Source organism: Schistocerca gregaria, chromosome 5 (genome assembly GCF_023897955.1).
Source record: "Schistocerca gregaria isolate iqSchGreg1 chromosome 5, iqSchGreg1.2, whole genome shotgun sequence".
Lineage (NCBI taxonomy): Eukaryota > Metazoa > Arthropoda > Insecta > Orthoptera > Acrididae > Schistocerca > Schistocerca gregaria.
Window position 1 is genome coordinate 107318004 of NC_064924.1, and position 27094 is coordinate 107345097.

Sequence of the window (27094 nt, forward strand, 5' to 3'; positions counted from 1 at the left end):
TGCACTGTGTCCAATTCACCGGAAAAAACTTTATGTAACGACAAAATCATCTATTTCCCATCTTGTGTTTTTCACAGCTCTCCTGAGCAATGTGATGAAACGTCCCCTTGCTCGATTACAGGCTTGAATCAGTCGTGACGTCCAGTCTTCCCACTCTCCAACGGCAATTTTGCGTAAGTCGCACTGACTACCAGTCTTTGTCGACGTCCAAAAACAGCTCGTTTCTATCGATCACACAGGTTCGCTTGGGTTCGTGTCTGGAGAACAGTTGGGCCCCTCCATTCTTGTGATCTCAGCGTACTGAATGGTGTTGATGACGAGAACAGCACGACGAGCACGCGAATTACATCAGTAAAAGGCAAACTGTCACCTAAATGTTGGCGACACGGTCACCATATTGGTTGGAGAATCACGTCCCTGTACTGTAGAGCAGTGAGACTACCGTCAGCAACCACGAGAGGTGCACGGTGATCCCACCCACTGTCACATCAGAACATTGCTCAATAACCATGCATATACGCGTGCGGGACACAGTCTGCAAAAACGTTGCCTGCGATCATCAGTGTACAAACAGATCCGAGTTTGCCGGCCGCGGTGGTCTCGCGGTTATAGGCGCGCAGTCTGAAACCGCGCGACTGCTACGGTCGCAGGTTCGAATCCTGCCTCGGGCATGGATGTGTGTGATGTCCTTAGGCTAGTTAGGTTTAAGTAGTTCTAAGTTCTAGGGGACTGATGACCACAGTAGTTAAGTCCCATAGTGCTCAGAGCCATTTTTTGAAGATCCGAGTTTCGTCCGTAAATAACCTCCGACGCTAACCGCTAACCCCATTCCTAATGATTTCTTGTACGTCAGTAATGGAGCTCGTGGTGTTGAACGTACAAGGTGGTATTCGCTATGCTCGTCGGGAGCGGAGATTCGCTTCCTGCAATCTCCCAGTTTCTTGCAAAACATGATGTCCTGTATGGACTGTGATTTATTTTCACAGAATATTCTTAAGAATTTATTTCATTTACTAGCGATTCATCAAGAATATTAACACATTTAATCACACTATGTAAGCATGGAAGTAGCTGCCAGGGAGTAACTGATGAAAACATAACCAAATTCCTTTTAACAAATAGGAATTTTATTCACTTTAATAGTGCCTAAAGGCATTAAACAACAGATTTAAAATTATAACCAGAAAGCACCCTGTAAATATCAAAGTTACAATTTATTCAGAGGCAGAAAGAAACAAGTTTTGACTGTATGAGCTTTCGGGCAGAGAACCTTGCCGCTCCCTTTTCACACGGCCGTAGTTACGACCGCTCACAACAGCCTCTGAAAGACTACACTGGTGCAAATCTGCAACACACCAGATAACTTTAAACTAAGAGTTTTAACAATTTATGCAAGCACACAAACTATACACCCCTCGTAGGAGGGATGGAAATGGCACAAAACACTAACAATTAAAGTTATAAACTTGCCACAGAAGGTGCAACTTGATTTTAACTTCTAAGAAAGTCTTACGGTGAAAGGGTGGCAACTTCATATGCTAAAATGATCAATTAAATAAAAGCCCATGAAATGAAATCTTATATAAAATTCTACAAGGTTGGCCAAACAACAGTTAAGATGCTCTACAGTACACAGATACCGACTCTCAAGATCAGAGGCAACATTATCAAAGTTTCCAAAGATCAAAACATAGGCCGTTACACTCCAAGCAATAAATTCTTTAACACAAAAATCCGACAAACATGACAGAGGCAACTACTAACGTACGGTAGATTGATAGTGATATTACCAAACAACCCGAACCGCAGGTTGCTCTAACCCTCCCCTACTCCACAAGGGAAAACGGACCACCCAATTTATAAACAACCACCTTCCCGCGAGTGGGGAAACGGAGAAGAATGGTGGGACGACTCCAAAGCAAAACGGCTGGTGATCTCATCAAGAAAACAAGCAGAATTTAACAAGATTAAATCGAACAAGATATCACCAATCACTTAACTTCTGCCGTGCGGTTCTAGGAGCTACAGTCTGGAGTCGAGTGACCGCTACGGTCGCAGGTTAGAATCCTGGCATGAATGTGTGTGATATCCTTAGGTTAGTTAGGTTCTAAGTCCTAGGCGACTGATGACCTCAGAAGTTAAGTCGCATAGTGCTCAGAGCCATTTGAATTTGAACTTAACTTCTAATAAAATGCGATTTCTCGAGAAGACCTGGCGCAGCACCCCCAAATCGCTTTCCCGAACCGTCCTCTGCCAGCCGCTTCAACGGACGCAGGAAGGCGCGCCGATCTCCCGTCTCACTGCATCGCAGCTCGCACCGGCCAGACTGATGTCGTGGATTGACTCCTGTTGCTCTGGTGTCGGCCGCGAAGTCCCTACCCCTCGCTATACGCCGCGGCCCACTGGACTCTCATACGCCGACGCTCAAGACGGAGAAGTCATCTTGTGTCTCAGTGCGCGACCGACCAACCGATCGATCCAACCGTCAATGACCATTGCCTGAACAAACTCGAGCAGACTGGCGGCCTAAAGCACAGACTCAGATCCAGGAACTAAGCCCCGACCGGGCGAACACTCGCTGAATTCTCTTACTGGCGGAGTGAAAAGACTCTCATTTTGCCGGCTTTAAAGGTTGATCCGACGACAGACACTCTGTCACTCCGAACGACAGACAGAGACTCTGCCTAACAAATGCGGACGAGACACACACTAGCAAGCTGGGGACGAGAGACTGACCAACTGGCGAGCTCATAGCGCCCCATAAATGCACGTGAACAGTCCCCTTTCTCTCCAGAGGGAGACACCAAAGCTGCGATTGTCACAGCGGCGCCACCGCCAGAAACGGAGGGCGACTCCGTCACACTACGCGCTACGGCGCGCTCTTCAAAACAGCAGTTTTTTTACCACGGCTCACTGTAGTTCATTCGAACGCCGAATTGAGTTATAGAGCATTCAGCTCACAGTTTCTTTCACTCGAGAGTCGTAAATATGGATCACCAACTGCGCCTGTTGAACGTGGTCTACCCGTGCGGTGTTAAGTCCTCAACACTAGTTGTGCGTTGGAACCGACTGCTTCCCCGCCACCGACTGGGTGGGCCCAGTGGCTAGCACACTGGACTCGTGTTCAGGAGGACATCAGTTCAAACCTGCGTCCAGCCATCTTGATTTAGGTTTCCTGTGATTTCCTTAGATCGTTTCAGGTAAATGCAGGGATGGTCCTGTGAAAGGGCACGACCGACTTTTCTTCCCCATCCTTCCCTAATTGGATGAGACCGATGACCTCGCTGTTTCGCTCCCCTCACCCGAATCAACCAACCTAAGCTTTCGTCGCCAAATATCTTTGACTGCGGCGCAGACCCCATCATTGGTCGCAATTGTCCTTTGTGGCATGATAGATGTTCACTCTACAGTTCCACATAACTCTTCAATGGGTCCTAAATGGTGCTTTGTATGTATGTATGTATGTATGTATGTATGTAAGTTAACTGGGGACCTAGAAACGATGGAGAGGCTCTGTCCACGCAGTCACAGTGGTTCAAATGGTTCAAATGGCTCTGAGCACTATGGGACTCAACAGCTGAGGTCATAAGTCCCGTAGAACTTAGAACTACTTAAGCCTAACTAAGGACATCACACACATCCATGCCCCAGGCAGTATTCGCACCTGCGACTGTAGCAGTCGCGCGGTTCCGGACTGAAGCGCCTAGAACCGCTTGGCCGCCGTGACCGGCAGCCGCAGTGGTCCACAACCCCACGACGACTACCGCAGTCCACTTCACCCCTCCGCCACCCCACACCGAACCCAGGGTTATTGTGCGGTTCGGCCCCCGGTGGACCCCCCCCCCCCCCCCCCCCCCCATGGAACGTCTCACACCAGACAAGTGTAACCCCTACGTTAGCATGGTAGAGTAATGGTGGTGTAGCGCACGTGGAGAATTTGCTTGCGCAGCAATCGCCGACATAGTGTAGCTGAGGCGGAATAAAGGGAACCAGCCCACATTCACCGAGGTAAATGGAAAACGGCCTAAAAACCATCCACAGACTGGCCAGCTCACCGGACCTCGAGACAATTCGTGCCGGGGACCAGGCGCTCCTTTCCGCTCCGGAACGCCGTGCACGGCCAACCGGGAGGGCAACTTGTACTTTACTGTCAGCTAAAATGCTGGAATCCATTCGGGTGCGGCATTCTGCCCGTACATAGCGCTTATGTAACTGTGTGGATGTCTATGAGACTTTTCGATTGATACAGCAACAGTCGCAATAGCAACACACCTGCACGCGATGTGTTAAATGCTTCAACTGAGGTCACAAACTGAGCAGAGGGCTCCTATGCTCAGTTCTATATTGACATCCGTACCTTGGCGCTGCTGTGCTCAGGGATAGGACGTGTCTTCTTCAGCCCCTCGTCACTGCAGATGGCAGCGAGACCTCCTTAACGTATGTGATCTCGATGTGATTTTCTAACTTTGGTGAGGCGCCGCGATCTTTGGATGATACCACAACCACGAGCTGTCACTGTCCTGCAGGAGTTGCACATCCTATCTCACCACCCAACGATGGGAGAACTACTCGCCCACCGAGTGCGCCTTCTCAACCAGGAGAGATCACGTGACACCACGGATAGCTGAAGCGCGAGAGCGACTCTATCGAAACCGGGCACTACTCCATAAATCCAACGCTTCAAACTGCCGGTTCAGTCAACACCCGGCACAGAATCCAAATAGATGTAAAGGATGCGGAGCGGGGTGGGTTAACGTTGGAAAGAAGGCGGCGAAATGAAATAGTTAAGGAATATACACTCAGTGCCGGTATACAGAAAAGAGCGAATACTGACTGCTACTCTAGGAGCTGGTGCCCAAATAAAAAAGACTAGAGAAACGGGAGAGGTGGCGGTTCATTTCCATTTGGCTGCTGCCCGATCCTGATCAGCAGAGGCATCTGAAGCCTGGATTGCGAGGGCGTCTGCTCTATCTGAAGGCTGCATACAAAGTGAGCGAGGCAACTGTGTTTTGCCCTCCAGAACCTTGTGACAGCCACACATGCGACCCTCTTGACGTGCGCGCTGTTAGTTAACTTGGTGGTGTGGACTAGCGAACAAATCAGCAGAGGGCTGAAGGGGTCTCTAGTCAGCGGCTTTAACTGGACAGAACTGCATCACTTCTGAAAGGCAGGCACGGTGCTCCACGTAGGCATGGCAGAAGTTACACTGGGGCGGTTGTGAAAAACGGCTGGGTCCTATGAAATAAAAATTTTGAAACTAGATCCCTAAATATGCCTTGACTGATTAGACTCCCTTTAGATAGACCAACAACTTTACTAGTACCACAACAGAAATTCGATCCAAGTGCGTTTAAGCAAATCGGTTAGGATTTTAAAAACCTCCACATCACAGAAAATACGTTCGTAGATGAAAGTGAAAAGAAAGGTCGAAGAGGCTCCAAGTTAAGAACAAAACCAAACGAAATATCCAAATCTCTAAAGAAGAAATGAAATGACATGGGCCTAATGAATGCCACAGAACACTAAAAAGTGATTGAACTAACGTAGCCTGCTCTAAAGTCGGGTGAAATGAAGAAGGAGTAATGCTAATTAAAAATAAACGTTATTGTTAAGAAATATATGTAGATCAGTATTTGTTAGTTCACATTATTATTTGTTAATAAGTATGGGATTTAAATAAACGTAAAAAAGTATTGCCACAGCGAGATTCGAACCAACGAATGTTTACTGCTACTTTTCTACGCTATGCACTGAGTTAGAAGGAAATAATTGAAGAAGCACGAAAAATTTTGTAACGAACAGCAGTAGAAAATCCAATCTCCAAAAATGGTTTTTTATTCAAGCCTTTTTCAGAATTGCGTCGTATTGCTTTACAAAACTGATACGGGGACCTGACCTTCAAATGCTGTTGATTTGAATAAAGTCCGAGAGGGACGGTCTACAATATCCCGGTGTTAGAGTTTCCAAAGCGGATTTTCGCAAGGCATACAGTCTCTTTCTTCCAGTATCTACCAGTGCAGATTTTTCAGAATTTCTGTTACACCTCTACACCCCCACCCCCCGTCCCCTAAGAAAATCCAGTTAGACAATGGCTAATCGGAGTGTCTACATCTACATCCATACTTCGCAAGCCACCTGACGGTGTGTGGCGGAGGGTACCTCGAGTACCTCTATCGGTTCTCCATTCTATTCCAGTCTCGTATTGTTCGTGGAAAGGATTGTCGCTATGCCTCTGTGTGGGCTCTAATCTCTCTGATTTTATCCTCATGATCTCTTCGTGAGATATACGTAGAAGGGAGCAATATACTGCTTGACTCCTCGGTGAAGGTATGTTCTCGAAACTTCAAGAAAAGCCCGTACCGAGCTACTAAGCGTCTCTCCTGCAGAGTCTTCCACTGGAGTTTATCTATCATCTCCGTAACGCTTTCGCGATTACTAAATGATCCTGTAACGAAGTGCGCTGCTCTCCGTTGAATCTTCTCTATCTTTTCTTTCGACCCTATCTGGTACGGACCCCACTCTGCTGAGCAGTATTCAAGCAGTGGGCGAACAAGCCTACTGTAACCTACTTCATTTGTTTTCGGATTGCATTTCCATAGGATTCTTCCTATGAATCTCAGTCTGGCATCTGCTTTACCGACGATCAACTTTATATGATCATTCCATTTTAAATCACTCCTAATGTGTACTCTCAGATAATTTATGGAATTAAATGCTTCCAGTTGCTGACCTGCTTTACTGTAGCTAAATGATAAGGGATCTTTCTTTCTGTGTATTCGCAGCATATTACACGCGTCTACATTGAGATTCAATTGCCATTCCCTGCATCATCCGTCAATTTGCTGCAGATCCTCCTGCATTTCAGTACAATTTTCCATTGTTACAACCTCTCGATATACCACAGCATCATCCGTAAAAAGCCTGTGATCTTCCGATGTCATCCACAAAGTCATTTATGTATATTGTGAATAGCAACTGTCCTACGACACTCCCCTGCGGCACTCCTGAAATCACTCTTACTTCGGAAGACTTCTCTCCATTGCAGCCAGTAGTGTCAGTGTCGTCGTAACTGTCCTTTAATTTTACTCAATGTCCCCTGATAGAAACTTACTTGAATACCACAAATCTGGACAATAACTTACAGGTAAACGATCTCGGGCGCAAACAGTCTGTAGTTCCCCAGTATCTTACCGATCTTACCGATAAATCAAAGTCTTCCATTTTCTTTAACTATAACTGAGTTTATGTAACCGTTCTATTTTATATCTAAACGTTGTAGTTACTAACTACATCGAGGAAAGAAGAAAAGTTTCTTTCCGTCACATTACCCCGATGCGTGAGGCAGATTGCTTTTACAAAGTGACTGTCTTGTAATGGCCACGAAGTCTCCGGAGAGTTAAGCGCTAACCTTCCTTCTCTGTGAAGACGTACCTGATTTTCTCCACAAGCGCCCTCTCTTTCCTCTTCTTCGCGCGTATCATTTCGGTGTCTCATCGCGTCGAATGAGCGTCCCGCTTAGAAAACGCTCTAGTTTATTACGCTAAGCAGCTCCAGCTGAAACAAGTAGGGGCGCCGAGGAACAAAATTAAAAGCAATCCGTCGCCCCTAACTGCGCCCTCCGCCGCCAGATCGCATTACAAGCGAGGCGTGGCGGGGCGCCTCCCTGATGACGTCATTAATCTGCGGCGAGGGCGGCTGAGTGAGCCAGGACGGGAGGAGCTGCCTGCTACCCCTATCCCTCCACCCCCCCCCCCCTCCCCCACCCGCTCCTCTCATGTGCCGGAGCCGCAGTCTTCTGAGCTCAACGCCCGTCTTCCGTGGCTCCAGACCGAGAACTTTTGTCATTGTCGCATTTTCTCAATCTAGCTTCGCTTATAGAGTGGGCTACCTGCCAAGCTAGTGTGAGAGAAGACTACTTTTTTGTGGTTACCTCTAGATCTTTTATGTTGACTGATTGCACTAACATTCAAAACCTGAAGTGCTTTGTTACTAGAAGAGGTGAGGTGTAAAAGTCGACGGAGCGCTTCTTGTCATAATGATGTTCAAGACGAAGAGAGATCTTCGAGAATGTATACTATCTGACGTGAATCATGAACGTATAGTAAATCGATAGATCCTTACAAGGGAACCTCCCCATCGCACCCCCCTCAGATTTAGTTATAAGTTGGCACAGTGGATAGGCCTAGAAAAACTGAACACAGATCAATCGAGAAAACAGGAAGAAGTTGCGTAGAACTATGAAAAAATAAGCAAAATACACAGAGTAGTCCATGTGCAAGATAGGCAGCATCAAGGATAGTGTAAGCTCAGGAGCGCCGTGGTTCCGTAGTTAGCGTGAACAGCTGCGGAACGAAAGGTCCTTGGTTCAAGTTTTCCCTCGAGTGAAAAGTTTAATTTTTTTATTTTCAGACAATAATTATCTGTCCGTCCGTTGTTGCAGTTTATATGACAATCTCTTATGTATTCATCACTTTTTTTGGGAGTGATTATCACATCTACAAGAAAACGTAAATCGGGCAAGGTAGAAGAATCTTTTTACCCATTCGCCAAGTGTACAAGTTAGGTGGGTCGACAACACATTCCTGTCATGTGTTGCACATGCCGTCACCAGTGTCGTAGAGAATATATCAGACGTGTTTTCCTGTGGAGCAATCGGTTGACTTATGACCTTGCGATCAAATGTTTTCTGTTCCCATTGGAGAGGCACGTCCTTTCGTCTACCAATCGCACGGTTTTGGGGTGCGGTCGCCAAACACAGACACTAAACGTATTACAGGGAAAAGAGACAATGAACGAACGGACACATCACAACTTTGCGAAAATAAAGTAAAGTTTTCACTCGAGGGCAGACTTGAACCAAAGACCTCTCGTTTCGCAGCTGCTGACGCTAACCACGGAACCACGACGCTCCTAATTTCACACTTTCCTTGATATTGCCTATTTTGCTCATGGATTACTCAGTTTGTACATTTTACTTATTTTTTTCATAGTTCCACACAACTTCGTCCTGTTTTCTCGATTGATCTGTGTTCAGTTTTTCAAGGCCTATCCACTGTGCCAACTTATAACTAAATCTGAGGGGGGGGGGGGGGCGATGGGGAGGTTCCCTTGTTAGTGCACAAACATATGCCGTAAAAGATGTTTGTTAAAGGAAATAGGTCATGACGGGCATGCAACAGTTTTATTGAATGTCGGTTTCGACACTCTGAGAGAGTGACCTTCGGGTCTGCGAATCCAAAAAAAGAGAAACTGGCAGATGATTATAAATTTTATACGTAATGCAAAATACAAACTGCTGTGTGCAGCACATGGATATAGATACAAATGGGTCACTCCAATGTGCAGTTTTTCAACTGCTTAATACTTATGACTTATGTGCACAGTATCTGTTACAGTTGCGTTAATGGTGATTTCTATGTGACAGCTAGTTTCGGAGAATCACGTCCATTTTGAAACAGTAGTTTGCTGCGTTCGATTGTAAAGAATTCACTTTGTATGTTCATACGAGGTGTGCCATGTGTTGTATCTATGTAATGGTTAATGGTGAGGAACTTTCCAAAACTAGTCACCACAGTGAAATGATTATCATCGCTGTTATGCTGGATACTAAAGGGAAAAAAGACTACATAAAAATGACATAACAGAAGGATTCATTTAAAGCGTATTTTGTGTACAGATTAGTTGATGTGACATTTCTCTCTATATCCCCCCCCCCCTCATATATATATATATATATATATATATATATATATATATATATATATATATATATATATAGAGAGAGAGAGAGAGAGAGAGAGAGAGAGAGAGAGAGAGCTCCGCTCCAGATTCAGCCGTTTTGATCAAGAGCAGACGCCCTAGAAACATCAGCTTCAGAGGGTGTTGGCTTGCTATTTAGACGTTGTACTCCTTAAGACGGGCATACGGTTTCGCACCTACGGGCTCTTCAATTGCAAAGTTACGTATGTCAGTGAGTAATATTCTCTATTAAATGTACTTCCACGTAAAAAGCTGTACCGAGAATCTTACCTCGCCTGCTCCTACTCACTTCCTGCATTCGGCCTATCCATTCAGTTTACAGGAGACCCACTCGCCGCCTTGTGATAAGGATTATTTGTTTGCACCGATTCCATCTATACTCTGTGAAATTTCGAATAAGTTTTATATTAATTATTTTTTATATTAACTGTGTTTTTGCAGTTTATATATTTACAACTTCGCTTTTGCCGTTGTAGACGTAATCAGCCCAAACAGATACTGCTCATCACATATTTCATTTGACGCCCAGTGGCAACAAGAAGTGTTTGTTTGTTATAGATTGCAAAAAAATGGTTCAAATGGCTCTGAGCACTATGGAACTTAACATCTGAGGACATCAGTCCCCTAGAACTTAGAACAACTTAAACCTAACCGACCTAAGGATATCACACACACCCATCCCCGAGGCAACATCCGAACCTGCGACCGTAGCGGTCGCTCGGTTCCAGACTGAAGCGCCTAGAAGAGCTCGGCCACAGCGGCCAGCCATCAAATAAAATAACCCCTTCATAGTCCTAGAAGACCGTCACCATGACTGTACTGACTGATGGTGCAGCTTTGAATTTTTCTTTGGAGGAGAGGTCATGTGGTGCCACTGCATGCATTGGTGTTTTGTTTCCGGTTCGAAGTGATGAACCCATGTTTCATTGCCTGCTACGATGTTCGACAAAAAAATTTCACAATCAGCCTCGCAACTCGCAAGCAATTTGGCACAGACGGTCATTCGTTGCTATTCATTCTCTTCTGTCAGGCGGCGAGGGACCTTTGAGTATCCCAACTGGTGGATGAGTGTGTCAGCACTACCAACAAAGACGTCCAGTTGTGGAGTGAGACGTTTCGTTGTGATCCGTCGATCACCTATAATGACAGTGTCCGCAAGCTTCAACGTTGCAGAAGTCACAGCTGTGTGCGGCCGACCAGCACGCGAAGATCGCACAGGTTTCTGCGACCTCCTTTCGATGATACAGACAACTCGCCCAATGACTCACCGTGCTTTTGTTCACTATCGGGTCTCCGTAGACATTCTGAAAGCCTCTATGAGCATCCGCCACGCTCTGATTTTTACCAGGAGGAACGTAATAACATTTCTCTGCTTGGAACGCATTTTCGTTACAGACTGCATTTTGGAGGTTATGTATAACCCTGCCACCTATCGGAACTTCACAAAACTATCGGCGTTGAAGTATTCCTCAACAAACTCCACATATTTTCAAGCAAAATTGGGCGAGAAAAAAATGTGTTGCATTACTTATCGGACTCCCACGTAAAAAAAAGAAAAAAAAACTGAACGAAATGAGATCATTAGGCGTGTTTAAGGTGTTAAGACAGTAATTGTTACGCTATTCCACAACTGAACTGCATCACTTCATCATCGAACCTTCCACGTCACCTGACTGAGCCCTTTAGTTGTTGTAAATAAATTCAACGCGAATATCACAGTTGCTTTGGATGCTCGTGCAATTAATGAGATTATTCTACCTATTCACACGAAACCTGAGAATTTTGAGGAGCAACTCCAAAAATTTTTACATTCTTAGTATTTTTCCACGACAGATCTGACCAATTCGTTCTGACAAGTCGCACTCACGCCAGATTCTAGAAAGTATACTGCATTTATAGGGCGAACCTATCAATTTTGTGTCCTTTCTTTCAGTGTGAAATTCAGTTCAGGCATGTTTATCACCACATTGGATACTGTACTTGGTGACGAACCTAGTCGACAGAAAACATAAAGAGTAACATCACAGAATCTTCCACATATTCCTGCTCCTACTAACCGCCACGTCTACAACGAATATGGCGTCTAACTGAAATTATCACAAAATATTGTATAAAATAAAGTCTTTTTAAAAATGTTTTAATACGTGTCATGAAGTTTTGCTCATTTTTAAATTCTGCAGCGCAGAAATATCAGAGAACCTCGAAAAAACTTGGATAGGCATCGTAAATAAATTTTGTTTTCTTTTTATAATTATTTTAATACTTACTTAGTTTACTATGGAAAGTACCTCCTGCCACACGCTTCATACTTGTTCTCAATACCTAGCTGTAGATGTCACTAACGCCTGACATCTACTGTGTTACAGTAGCTGACGTACACCACAAATAAACACTTCGTTTAGTTCTCCTTGCGCCTCATGTTTCACACTGGCTTCCGTCGGAAAGAGATTCGCCTGCAGTTGCATTCGCAGACAGCCTGGACTTTCCGTGAACCACTGTTGTGCTCGAACGTGACGTGAAGTTCTAGCCATCTCACGCCCGACTACCTTCAGTGCAAACACCGTTCTGGCAGCACATTTTCTCTTCAGCACCTTCTCCAAGTAAAATGACATCTGACTTGGAAGACAAAGGACGCCCCGGCATAGAAATATATAAGAAGACAGCAAGTGCTAACATAACGCGAAGTTTCCTGAGGTGCGGAAACATCAAAGAGCGCGGAAACAGCAAAGATCAGACAGTACATTCTGTCTCCTGGTTCGCATAGCGTTTTATTTCTACCGTTATCGAAACGTTTGGAAAAGGGAAAGTGAGGGCGCGTACACGTTACCAACATACCGCGAGCGCGCGCTCGTGTTGTGTGTGTGTGCGTAAAAGTGATGCAGGTGGAGAGAGAGAGAGAGAGAGAGAGAGAGAGAGAGAGAGAGAGAGAGAGAGATGGCGATGGACGAGAGTGAATCATGCAGCATTGGCGAACTCGGACTGAAAAGTGATTACAACCTCCCGCATACAGGGGCCAACTCATAATGCTTATTAAATCTTCATCGTTGTGCTATTTGTAAAATGACAGCTTTATCGCTCAGTTGAACTGATGTAAATTCCTGTACAGCGTTCACTGAAACATTTGTCTCAATTACGCCCACATCTGTAGCGAACTACTAGCCACCGTCGCATGGGGCTTTGGCTTAAGCATACGTTATACAAATAGCATCAGCATGATTTGTGCTAACCAGATTCACGTACAAAATTTAGCATCTCTGATGCTACTATCTAGAGGCACTCACACTGGTGAACATGTTACAGCACTCTGGGTTCTACACTGAGAGTGAAATCACCATCAGGTTGGCTGCAGTGGACCGGTGTACATAGCTTCTTCGTACGTTGCTGTCGATATAAATATATTATATAACAGTCGCATTTAATAATTTCCGGGTCCTTTGGTACACTTGAGATTATTTCTGCCCCAGATCAGCTGGAGATTTCTTGATCTGATATCCGACAGAGAAAGTACCTCTAATTCATTTGCGTCATCATCCTGTCGCGTCCCAGCATAGGTTCACTGCACCAATCTGGACTCGGTGTGACATGCATGGCGCATCAGGACGTAAACGGCGATGTACCTTTAGTTTGTTTCTGTTTTTTTCTTTTTTCAAGCTTCGTAGGGGAGGTGAAAGGGAATAAATCTCCTCGGCTGCAGGGGTTTAAGTAACAGAATGTTGGTATCTTTCTTTGGTTGGGTTGTTTAGGGGAGGAGACCAGACAGCGAGGTCTTCGGTCTCATCGGATTAGGGAAGGACGGGGAAGGAAGTCGGCCGTGCCCTTTCAAAGTAACCATCACGGAATTTGCCTGGAGCGATTTAGGGAAATCACGGAAAACCTAAATCAGGATGGCTGGACGTGGGATTGAACCGTCGTCCTCACGAATGCGAGTCCAGTGTGCTAGCCACTGCACCACCTCGCTCGCTGATCTCTCGTGGAGTTGACAGGAATGGTTTGCTGAAGTATCAAGTTATTTTTCTTTAATCAGTTCATTGTTCCCACAAACACATTTGTTTAATGTGGTGTCGGAGGAATACCCCTTACCAGAATGTCAAATGCTCTAAATAACTGCGAGAAACGCACTCTGTAAGAGACGGATGCTCGCACTGTCAGTCGGTAAGCTAACCACGGGCCCCTTGGCCTAACTAATCAGTCCTCAGCACTCTAAACTTACTCACTAGCATTCGAGAGTCAACTGTCCTACCGTTGAAGACACAAGTAGCCAGCTGTCACTTATCCCCGCTGTTCATTGAAATTGCTCCAGCCTAACTCGTTGAGGTAGAGGCAGGCAGTCTCGGTTGAGCACTGTGAAAGTTTAATGTTAAAACCTCTAAACTCGTGTTAGTACCTGTTTTGTTGGTATCTGATAAATGCATAATACTTACTTTGATATTGGAGTGCGTAAACTTCAGTGCAGGGCAATAGAACTGAGTTAAAATTAAATTTACACCGGATGTACATGAAGCACACGCTACACGATGCAAAATCCAGGCTATCCAGTACATCAAACAATTCCCCTGCGAGAAACCAATCCGTTTTCATTGAAATTTACGTATATATTGGTGCCGAATGTAGCTAATCTTTATCTTTAGCCTCGCAAACAATCACTGTATCAGAACTCTCATTGTAATTACAGAGCAAATGAACGCATAAATTACTGCATCTGATTTCATGATAAACTCCTTGAAAGTCACAAGATAGCACTTTACACGGATCTTCCACTGGAATCAAGACCCTGACTTAATATATTATTTTCACAAAAAGCACTTTGACAATCACTGTGCCCTACAGCGTACATGAATCTCGATGGTAATTAAATTTATTGGTCTACCTGTGGGCACGGAATGTTCGTCTTTCCTGCAACCTGTTGCTATTAGGATAATGATGAAACTGTCAAGAATCAAATTTCATTCACCGTACTTACGATCTGCAATGCACGGCGGTATCTTATCACTTATAAAACACAACTCGCCATGTGTAATGCGATTATATAGAACACAATCATAAAGGTAAAGACTGTAAAATGAGTAACTAAACGACTGGTAAATGAGAATAAAGACTCCAAGTATAACAGTCCTTCGTTGAAAGCAATACACCCTTTCATGAATTGCTCACAACTAGATAAGTTAGCAAAAATCTTTCTCAATAATTTTTCTGTGTATAATTACTTTACTTGACAGCTATTTGAATTATAAGGCAAACTCATGTGCTTCACAGTAAAACTTCTTACAGTAAACTTTCACCATACACAGTGTTCTAAAAATAAGAAACTACACTGCTACGAATATATAAAAGGAACTAGATCACCTTAGAAAACTTCCCTTCTGACAATCTTGCATTCATATCATCTCAGTTCTATAAAACTTTTCCTCAGAATAAAGTAATACAAAATGCTTATCAAATAATGCTGCCTCCAGTACACGCCAGCCCAGTTTTCATCCTTCTCAAAGCAAGTACGTAGCCAGACTATTAAACACACTCTGATAGCTAATCTGACAAAGCAAAACTAAGCTCTCTGACTTATAACTGTTGTCTCAGGAACAGACCTACAAAGTTAACGGTCATATTGATATTACAGATGTTGGGTGCATTTATCAAATTCACAACTTCATTCAGCTGAACTTCTGGAAAACCGACAAGCCATACTGCGGAACGCTACTTAACTTGCAGTTGCTGTGTATCCATCAGAGCCTAACACCGTCTTCTTGTAATAGAATGTCCTGTCGTGTTCTGTGGCCTTCCTTGAACCATTCCGTTGCATACGAGCAGCAATTTCTCCGATGGATGCATCGCATTCTCTCATTCCAATAATGCGTCCTCTTTCAAACTCGGTGATTTGACGGTACGGTTAGCGCATACATGTGTCAGACACTCTGCATGTCTCCCCAAGTCACACTGATCCATTACCTTCGATCTATAGCGACAATGAGAGCCATAGGCTCGTCTTACCGGTAGACGGTGTTGCACCGCGATTTCGATATTGACCCTGACTCTGCGAGCCGACATGATTAAAATGCTAATCATTTATACAGAACATACTAATGTAAGTCCTGTGAATACGAAAGTTCTACCTCTAATCGTTCAAGGTGTTCTGCTTTTTCTGAACAGAAGCGTGTATAAAGAACAAAACCGATCCTATTACACTTCTCTGGAACACGATAGCCTCATCTGTGATAAACGCTTGCCGTCCGAGGTGACGTACTGGGTCCTATTACCAAGTTTTCCAGACACTCGCATGTCTGAGAACTTATTCCGTGAGCTCAGACCACCGTTAACAGTCTACAGTGTTCGCTATGTCAAATGCTTTCAGGATATATAGGAATATGGACTCTCCCTGTTGTCCCTTAATAACGGGTCGCAGGATACTGTATGAGAAAAGGGCAGTGTGAATATCTCACGAGCGATGCTTTCTGTATATATGCTCATCCGTGAACAGACTGACAGTGTTGGTCACTCACGGTTAACGTCTGTGAGATCTTATCGAATTTCGTTAGTTACATTGTAGGGAAGTGCAGTTTTCATTTTTTTCTATTCATCTATGAATCTAAATACACTCCTGGAAATGGAAAAAAGAACACATTGACACCGGTGTGTCAGACCCACCATACTTGCTCCGGACACTGCGAGAGGACTGTACAAGCAATGATCACACGCACGGCACAGCGGACACACCAGGAACCGCGGTGTTGGCCGTCGAATGGCGCTAGCTGCGCACCATTTGTGCACCGCCGCCGTCAGTGTCATCCAGTTTGCCGTGGCATACGGAGCTCCACCGCAGTCTTTAACACTGGTAGCATGCTGCGACAGCGTGGTCGTGAATCGTATGTGCAGTTGACGGACTTTGAGCGAGGGCGTATAGTGGGCATGCGGGAGGCCGGGTGGACGTACCGCCGAATTGCTCAACACGTGGGGCGTGAGGTCTCCACAGTACATCGATGTTGTCGCCAGTGGTCGGCGGAAGGTGCACGTGCCCGTCGACCTGGGACCGGACCGCAGCGACGCACGGATGCACGCTAAGACCGTAGGATCCTACGCAGTGCCGTAGGGGACCGCACCGCCACTTCCCAGAAAATTAGGGACCCTGTTGCTCCTGGGGTATCGGCGAGGACCATTCGCAACCGTCTCCATGAAGCTGGGCTACGGTCCCGCACACCGTTACGCCGTCTTCCGCTCACGCCCCAACATCGTGCAGCCCGCCTCCAGTGGTGTCGCGACAGGCGTGAATGGAGGGACGAATGGAGACGTGTCGTCTTCAGCGATGAGAGTCGCTTTTGCCTTGGTGCCAATGATGGTCGTATGCGTGTTTGGCGCCGTGCATGTGAGCGCCACAATCAGGACTGCATACGATCGAGGCACACAGGGCCAACACCCGGCATCATGGTGTGGGGAGCGATCTCCTACACTGGCCGTACACCTCTGGTGATCGTCGAGGGGACACTGAATAGTGCACGGTACATCCAAACCGTCATCGAACCCATCATTCTACCATTCCTAGAGCGGCAAGGGAACTTGCTGTTCCAACAGGACAATGCACGTCCGCATGTATCCCGTGCCACCCAACGTGCTCTAGAAGGTGTAAGTCAACTACCCTGGCCAGCAAGATCTCCGGATCTGTCCCCCATTGAGCATGTTTGGGACTGGATGAAGCGTCGTCTCACGCGGTCTGCACGTCCAGCACGAACGCTGGTCCAACTGAGGCGCCAGGTGGAAATGGCATGGCAAGCCGTTCCACAGGACTACATCCAGCATCTCTACGATCGTCTCCGTGGGAGAATAGCAGTCTGCATTGCTGCGAAAGGTGGATATACACTGTACTAGTGCCGACATTGTGCATGCTCTGTTGACTGTGTCTATGTGCCTGTGGTTCTGTCAGTGTGATCATTTGATGTATCTGACCCCAGGAATGTGTCAATAAAGTTTCGCCTTCCTGGGACAATGAATTCATGGTGTTCTTATTTCAATTTCCAGAAGTGTAGATCCCCACTCTCAAATCTGTCATTCCTTACATCGTTGTTTGGTTGGTTGGTTTGTGGGAGGAGACCGAACAGCGTGGTCATCGGTCCTATCAGATTAGGGGAGGGTGGGTAAGGTCGTGCTCTTTCCAAGGAACCATCCCGGCTTTTGCTTGAAGCGCTTTAGGGAAACCACTGAAAACCTGAAGCGGGTTGGCCGTACGCGGGTTTGAACCGTCGTTCTCCCGAATGCGAGTCCAGTGTGCTAACCACCACGCCACTTCTGTCGGTTCTTATATTGTCATTACCAGTGATACATTCGTCTACTTTCAGCGGTTCGGAAAACAGAACATAAACAAGCTGACTGTGGGCTGTCAGTGGCCGCACACATCTTCGCGGAAAGAATGCATGTTATTGACGTCTCTCCCAATAGCCACTCGTCTCTGTCACCCACGGCTTTGTTCCATTTCCTGCCATACCTCCACTAGATACACCGAATGCTATTTTCCAGTGCTGAACCGTCGACGTTCTCAAAATATATTCAACATAAATTGGGTTGAGACTTCTGATTTACGGTAGTTTCGGAGTTCTGCGAAGCATATGCACGCTGCGAAATCGATCTATTTCTTATTCCTAAATAGAGTGCAAAACTCTCCGGGATGTGTGTGGTACGTCAGGAGTAAGTAAGCCATTCCCGCAGCATGTCTGCGTTATAGACGGCTAGCGTTCGTAGTGTGCGCGCTGACGAATGTGGGGTAAAGTGATCATATGCTTATTACTGGCGATTTAACTAGGAATATAACAGGTAAACGTCACTCTAAATCTAAAACATACGAGAGGAAAGAGTCGTTATGCCTTTGACTACCTGTTGTGCTGTGAATAAGCAGTGACTGTACTCTGGATAGCGACATCTTCTCGAACTTTCTACGGCTAAAAAAGATGGAGACGTACTCAGAGGCTACGGGAACGTGGTTAGTTAATTTCCATACTTAAACAAGTCCAGAAGGCTGAACTGTTTATACGTAAACGCGCAACGGTCCAGTGATGACTTCATCCGACCGCTGCCACAGATCGTGGAGTCGCTCCAACCTGTGTTGTGGAACTTGTGCTGCTTTATTTAACAGACCCCACTACTTATCTTACTTCATTCCTTCGCCGTTTCTCTTGTAATTGTTTCTGTGTTTCTAAATTTCTATGGCATCTCTGTACAACATAAAATACTGATGCTTGGCTCTTGTTAAAGTGTAGTTCCATAGAATAGAATTTGGTGGGTCGCTGAATCCAGTACATGATCTGCTACTGTCGTTTTATAGTGTTGCCCACAAGACAATAATTGCTCTTAAGTTCTTTAAGATGGGTGTTAACTCTTCTTGATCGCACGTGCATGGGATTGTGTCTACTCATACTGCGCTCGCGTTTCATGTCATTTCTGGAAACCCAGAATCTACTCTGTAGGAATCAACATGGATTCCGGAAACAGCGATCGTGTGAGACTCAACTCGCTTTATTTGTTCATGAGACCCAGAGAATATTAGATTCAGGCTCCCAGGTAGATACCATTTTCCTTGACTTCTGGAAGGCGTTCGATACAGTTCTGCACTGCCGCATAATAAACAAAGTAAGAGCCTACAGAATATCAGACCAGCTGTGTGGCTGGATTGAAGAGTTATTAGCAAACAGAACACAGCATGTTATTCTCAATGGAGAGACGTCTACAGACGTTAAAGTAACCTCTGGCGTGCCACAGGAGAAAGTTATGGGACCATTGCTTTTCACAATATATGTAAATGACCTAGTAGATAGTGTCGGAAGCTCCGTGCGGCTTTTCGTGGATAGTGCTGTAGTATACAGAGAAGTTGCAGCATTAGAAAATTGCAGCGAAATGCAGGAAGATCTGCAGCGGATACGCACCTGGTGCAGGGAGTGGCAACTGACCCTTAACATACACAAATGTAATGTATTGCGAATGCATAGAAAGAAGGATCCTTTATTGTATGATTATACGATAGCGGAACAAACACTGGTAGCAGTTACTTCTGTAAAATATCTGGGATTATGCGTACGGAACGATTTGAAGTGGAATGACCATATAAAATTAATTGTTGGTAAGGCGGGTGCCAGGTTTTCTTTGGGAGAGTCCTTAGAAAATGTAGTCCATCACCAAAGGCGGTGGCTGACAAAACACTCGTTCGACCTATACTTTAGTATTGCCCATCAGTGTGGGATCCGTACCAGGTCGGGTTGACAGAGGAGATAGAGAAGATCCAAAGAAGAGAGGCACGTTTCATCACAGGGTTATTCGGTAAGCGTGATAGCGTTACGGAGATGTTTAGCAAACTCAAGTGGCAGACGCTGCAACAGACGCGCTCTGCATCGCGGTGTAGCTTGCTGTCCAGGTTTCAAGAGGGTGCGTTTCTAGGTGAGGTATCGAATATATTGATTCCCCTACTTATACCTCCCGAGGAGATCACGAATGTAAAATTAGAGTGATTCGAGCGCGCACGGAGGCTTTCCGGCATTCGTTCTTCCCGCGAACCATACGCGACTGGAACAGGAAAGGGAAGTACTGACAGTGGCACGTCAAGTGCCCTCCGCCACACACCGTTGGGTGGCCTGCGGAGTATAAATGAAGATGTAGATGTAGGCAGTCAGTGGGCGTAGGCTCTTCAAACTCATCAAACATTCACACATCTTTCCTGGAAGCTTTATCACCGTGTCGGTACTGCGTGTTCTTAGCGCTATGCTGATGCGATATGTGACTGTTTTTACGAATGGGAGGATAACCTTTCCTTTAACTGGCTCTTTCCTCGTCAGAAGCTCCACATCTTTGAGGATGTAGTGTCCTGTTTATCTCTCTAACAACGTAGCTATTTCTTCTTAAAGTACTTCTTGAATAATCGGACTCTTCCTGCGAACAGTGTCTCACAACAATTTCTAGCTGAGTATTTACTCTTCTTTTCAGCCTGAGATGGTATGGGAATTTTACGAAGATAGCTTAAATGGGCTTTCTGAAGACTTTGTTCGCTCAACTTCCCTCAGTCTTCCTAAGTACGTGTACATCCCAAAATTAAATTTGACCTTAGTTATCTTTTTGGATTAAGAACTGTGTATTGCTGTTAATGTCATTCAGAAAAATTAGAAATTCTGAAAGTTCATTTTCTTGGAATTTGAGGATATAAAACCCTACATAAAATCCACACACCTTCACAAGTTTTGTTTGTAGAGTCCGGAAACCACAAGTGACAGAAACAGGTAGCCACGTGCGGGCGTTACAATGGACTAGCGCGAAGCTCGTAAACAAGGCAAAGGATGCCGCACTCAGGGAATACCGTTCGCTTGGTTCGCGGCTCAATCTTTCTGTGGTTTTTGTGACCAACATGCTTCATCGAGACGCATAGCTTCCACGAAACAGTCATAAGGCGATTATTTTACCTAATAATTAATTCTACGCTCCCTCGTCGTGGCGTTTGAAACCGCAGAAAAGAAGCGATAGTGCGTAAATATCACATCGCGTGAGAAAATGGCGCATAACTTCAAGACACACCCGTGCGTCGCTTCGTTTTCAGTGCACATAGAAAAGTGACGGCATATAATGGCCATTAGAAGTAAGGCAGCGCTTTTAAAAGTACTAAGAAATAGCAAAAATTACGTTAGTGACAAACTTAACATCAAAATTAGGGATCGCAAAGCAGATAGTGGAAGACTGCCGCTACCTTGGAAGCAAAGTAACACATTTCGGAAGAAGTAAAGAGGACATAAAAAGCAGAATAGCAGAAGCGAACAGGACATTCCTGACCAAAATGAAGTCTAACAGCATCAGATATCGGCCTTAAGATGAGGAAGAAATTTCGGAGAATGTGATTTGGAGCATACCCTTCCATGTATGCTGAATCCGGAAAAGGCGAGAATCGAAGACTTAGAGATGTGATGCTGTGAAAGATGTTGAAAATTAGGTGGACGAATGAGATAGGAAATAACTCTCTGCAGAATCGGTGAGTAGAGTAACACTGGAAAACACTGACAAGAAGAAAGGACAGTATGATAAGACGTATGTTAAACTATCACAGAATGACTTCGAGAGCGCTGCAGAAGGTAAAAACTGTAGGGGAGAACAGAGATTAGAATACAGCTAACGGATAATTGATGACGTTGGACGCAATTGCTACTTTGAGATGAAAAGATTGGCACAGAAAACGAATTCGGGTCTGGCCTTACCAAACCAGTCAAAAGACTGATGGCAAAACAAAAAATACAAATCACACCAAAGGCAGTACGTTGTTGATGGTACTTTAATGCCCCGGTGCCTTGAAACAGCATTATTTCCCCATCGTCGAAGTTCTAACACAAAAATCACATAATACAACACTTTAGCTTTTGAAAGCTTATTCAAAGACAGCGGCTGATCAGGGCAGTGCAATGGTTTTGCGCTGCACTGGTTTACGTTTTATACAAAATTTCGTTCAATGCATGTGATACTTGACTGGGAATGAGCACGTTATTTCTCTAAATACCGTAAGTACATCACGTATAAGGTGTGCAGTCGTCGCTCGCTCCGGAAAACATAATCGCCTCTGTTCGGGACAGAAGCGAGTGCACGCGACAGACGCGGCGTGAGATGTGTAGTTTTAATTAACTTCAGTGTCCATGCAACCGGGCTATCATCTTGAAAGACATGGCACATCCACCCCAACTTATTCATCTGCGGATGGACGCATTCATACACAAATTAGGTGATAGGGCGCCGGCGCGACCCCCAGATAAAAACAATGGGGGAGGCTCCGCGTGTCACATGCATCACCCCAGCACGGGAGCCGACAAATGTTAATTCACAGCGCTTGCATAGAAATGCTGCCTGCAGTCTGACGCGGGTCCCGCAATACGAGAGGGGTGTTTCTCTCTCTCTCTCTCTCTCCCTCCCTCTCTCTCTCTCTCTCTCTCTCTCTCTCTCTCTCTCTCTCTCTCTCTCTCTCTTCCCTCTTTCCCTCTTGAAAAGAAGGCGTACTGTTGCTCGCTATTCCTCACTATGAAAGCAGTGGATGCCCCAAGGAATACGTGCCTACAAATACACCGGGGTCTCAAAGCAATGAGATGACGGCGGAGCGCATTATGTAATGGGACTGTCAAACAGGACGTGTTCTTTTCTTTGAACCATTTTAATGAGTACATTTCGAGTCTTTGTCCCATTCTACATATACGCTGCATGAGAAAGAAGTGAAGCACCGAGAAGATATTGTCGGATGTCAATGGAACTCTGTATACGCACAACGCCATCGGCGGGTATGTACAGTCTCAGTGACAGGCAGAACGTCACCAGAATGCCTTAGTGTTGTTCGTGATTGGTGTTGCTACCTGGCCTGGTAGAGTATGCAAGGGACGTTAACGACACTAGATGTTGAGTGGTCACTATGGATAACGTGGAGAGATGGCGTAATCGTGTGAGACAGAGTTACCTACATCTGAAAGAGGCCTCATTGCAAGTCTCCATTTGGTAACTTGATAGAGTCCTGCAGTATCCAAATTTAAGGGGAATGGAGGTGTGACAGTGGCCCAATGTTGTACTCGGAATGTGAGGGAGGTACTTGAGCCAACGTCTTGGTTTGCCACGTATAACCACTACAAGGCGAAAATCGCTGTACTGTGCACCAAGCACATCGTAACCCGGCCGAGAAGTTCAGAGCGCTTCAGTATAGAACCGCGCGACCGCTATGGTCGCAGATTCGAATCCTGCTTCCGGCATGGATGTGTATGTTGTCCTTAGGTTAGTTAGGTTTAAGTAGTTCTGAGTTCTAGGGGACTGATGGCCTCAGATTTGAAGTCCCATAGTGCTCAGAGCCATTTGAAGCACATCGTAACACTACGCATCAGTGCTTGCCGAGTGAGAACAAATAATGGATTCCGTGCAACGTTCTGTTCAGACTAGCGGCAGGCAGATCGTTTGAGTATGCCGCCGTTAACACCACACCACAACAGAAATCCACGACCCCCCATTTCATCAAATGAAACTGCGAATGTTGGAACTTAAATATTGGCAACTATTTATTCACAACCGATACAAAAGATTTACATGTTTGCATCTGTTACTGTCCTTCAAAGCAGTCACCAGCGTTGTGTAGAACCCGTTGCCAGCGATGTGGAACGCGTGGTATACCGTCAGCAGAGCCTGTTCTGTTGATGATACTCCTTAGGCACTCAATTTGGTTAGAAGTCTCTTGTGAGAAATGGTATCAAAAGAATCTTGCAAAACTAGCTACATGAAATGAATTTGAGATCCCTTGTCGATAGCACACGTTACTTCGTGCGAAACAAGAGCTAGTTGTGTCTCACAAAAACGACATTTTCCAAATCCGTGCTAACCATGCGTCAATAGACCATTACCTTCGAGGTAATACATACGTTCGAAGACAGTATATGTGTGCTATCAACGTTCGATACCACACTTGTTAGGGGTTGCAATTATCGAGCGCGGTCCGTATTAGTATTGTTGGACCCGGCGAGTCGCGACCGGCGCCTCTCCGCGTCTTGTATCAAGTTTCTGGCGAGCTCTCGTCCACTCTTGCTCGGGACGTCAGGTAGTAAAGTAGCGTAGCCTTCAGCTGATACGAAGCAACCTCTAACAAGGCGCTTCGTAACGTATGGCCTAAGTGAGGCCTCAATAGCTATCTGTTTATACTTATATCTATGCAGCCAAGAAGAATCCTGTACAACCAGTTGACTACACTATATATAATTTTTTACCAGCAACTTCTAATTATTTTAGCCGTTGCAGATCCAGACCACGAAGCCAGCACCTTCTCGACGTTACTGACAAACCTGCTGTGATTTATATGTTTCTATTTAGCCCTCTACGGTCGCAGGTTCGAATCCTGCCTCGGGCATGGATGTTTGTGATGTCCTTAGGTTAGTTAGGTTTAAGTAGTTCTAAGTTCTAAGGTACTGGTGACCTCAGATGTTAAGTCCCATAGTGCTCAGACCCATTTGAACCTTTTTTTTTCTTTAGCATTGGCCACCAGTCAACACTGGCGACGACTCGTTCGTCGTCGTCATAACAATATGTTCCAAACTCCGATTCTAAATCGACGTCAGTGCTGTGGGTCTCTGATTCATCGGGTCACTTCTATTTTCTTTCTGGACTGTTGGTGTTACGATTGCAACTTCTCAGTCTCTTGATACGGATCGTTCATCGGACGATCTATTGTATTTGAGTGCTAAATATAGGGCTATTGTACCAGTATACTTTCAAATGAACCTAAATGGTAAATTATATTGGCCGGATGACATGCCATTATTAAGTGCTTTAGACTACTTTGCTGCACCGAGGATATCTACTTCTAATTTACTCATATTGGCAATTGTTCTTCATTCCAGTTCTGGAATATTTTCTTTGTCTTCATTGGTAAAGGAATTTCGAAAAACCTGTGTTTATTAACTGCACTTTAGTGGCTCTGAAGTCGCTAACAGTAGCCATGGGTATCGTTCAGTGAAGTTGTTGATTGTGTCTTGCCGCTGTTGTACTTTATACACGACCAGAATCTCTTTGGATTTTCTGTCAGGTTTCGAGACAGAGTTTCGTTGTGGAAGCTATTAAAAGAATCTTGGATTGAAGACAGCACTAAGTTTCGGACTTCAGTAAAACATAGAGTCTTGGAGATTTTCTGTTGTTTCATAGTTGACATGATTCTTTAGATGCTTTACATTCGTCATCGCCATACAAGTCCAGAGCCTGGGGTATGGGGTGCAGTTTGGTATACAGCATTCTCGTTTCTTTTGCATGAGAAGGAGCTTGGACAGCGTTGTTACATTTTTGGCGTGTTAGAGACGGTATCTGTGTCTGTCTTGGAGATCTAGATGACATTATCTTCCAAAGAGATAACGTAAGACTGGAAGTTCTGCTGACCGACCTCGGTACAGAGGCTGTTCGCCTGTTGCCCTGCCCAGTGCGTTCTCCAGATGTATCTCCTGTTGAAAACATCTCTCTGTTGGTTCTCGAGAGTTCATCCCGTCACCTCTCGCCACCCACTACAGTTGATGAGCTCTTACATGTATCGACGTAATTGTTTCTGTCATACAACTTAGTTCGACGTTCTGTCGAACTGGGTTAGAGTAATTGCTGTGTAATAAATTTGGCAGCCTTTCGTACCCACGAATCTCATAAAAAGTTTATCGTCTGTTCTTCCTCCTAAACCACTAGTTCCCAACCTTTCTTAAGCGATCACCCCTGTGTGCAATGAGAAATTAGCTGGTACCCTGGCCCTCTCTCTCCCCCCCCCCCCTCCACATCTGTTGCTTCCCCCCCCCCCCCCCTGTCTTGCAGTATTACCAACTTCAGCATCTAACTAAATTGTAGAATAAAAGACTTTTCTTGGAACACTTTTATTTTTAATATGACGAAAGATGAATGATATTTAGTTTGTTGGTTGGTTTGTGTGTGTGTGTGTGTGTGTGTGTGTGTGTGTGTGTGTGTGTGTTAGAATGAATGACGAAGGAATTCCTGATGTGTCGCCAGTGCGACCCATAACTTCTTCTCAGGAAAAAATGCTATCTACTGTGAGGCTACACACTTGTCACAAAACATGCTTCTCCTGCTTTACTCCTCTCCACTGCGGCACTTGCATGACCGCTCTCTGTAGTTTTATTTAAAATGAAACAAGTTCAGTGGCGTGTACTATACTTACTCCTCGTAAATCACTTCAGTACTGTGTCGTACTGTAGTTACTGCTGTGTCTTGCTGATAATTAATTCGTTTATCTGTTTCGAAGTGAGTAATGAAGCTTCTACTCAACTGCAGATATTGCCTACAACTTGGAAAATTACGTCGCGCTTTTACCATCAGCAATTTACGTGATGAAGCAAAACATACGTGTGTAGTGACGTTCTATTCCAATACCGGAGAGCATCGAAAATAGTGACGACGTTAGGAATGGCTTTGGAGTGTGTTAGCGATAATGCTGCAGTGTTGTAATGGGCTAGCATACCTGCCTAGTAATCAAGGAGACCTGGGTTCAAGTTGCAGCCATGGCAATACTTTAATTCATTTCTTCAGCTTCCATCATTATTGTAGATGGAGATGAGATTGAAATGTCTTTAGGAAAATGTAATTATATCAGAACAATATTACAATGTTACAAAATTGTGGTAATACACTAGTGGCCATTAAAAGTGCTACACCAAGAAGAAATGCAGATGATAAACCGATATTAGTTGGACAAATATATTGTACTAGAACTGACATGTGATTACATTTTCACGCAATTTGGGTGCATAGATCCTGAGAAATCAATACTGAGAACAATCACCTCTGGCGGTAATAACGGCCTTGATACGCCTGGGCATTCAGTCACACAGAGCTT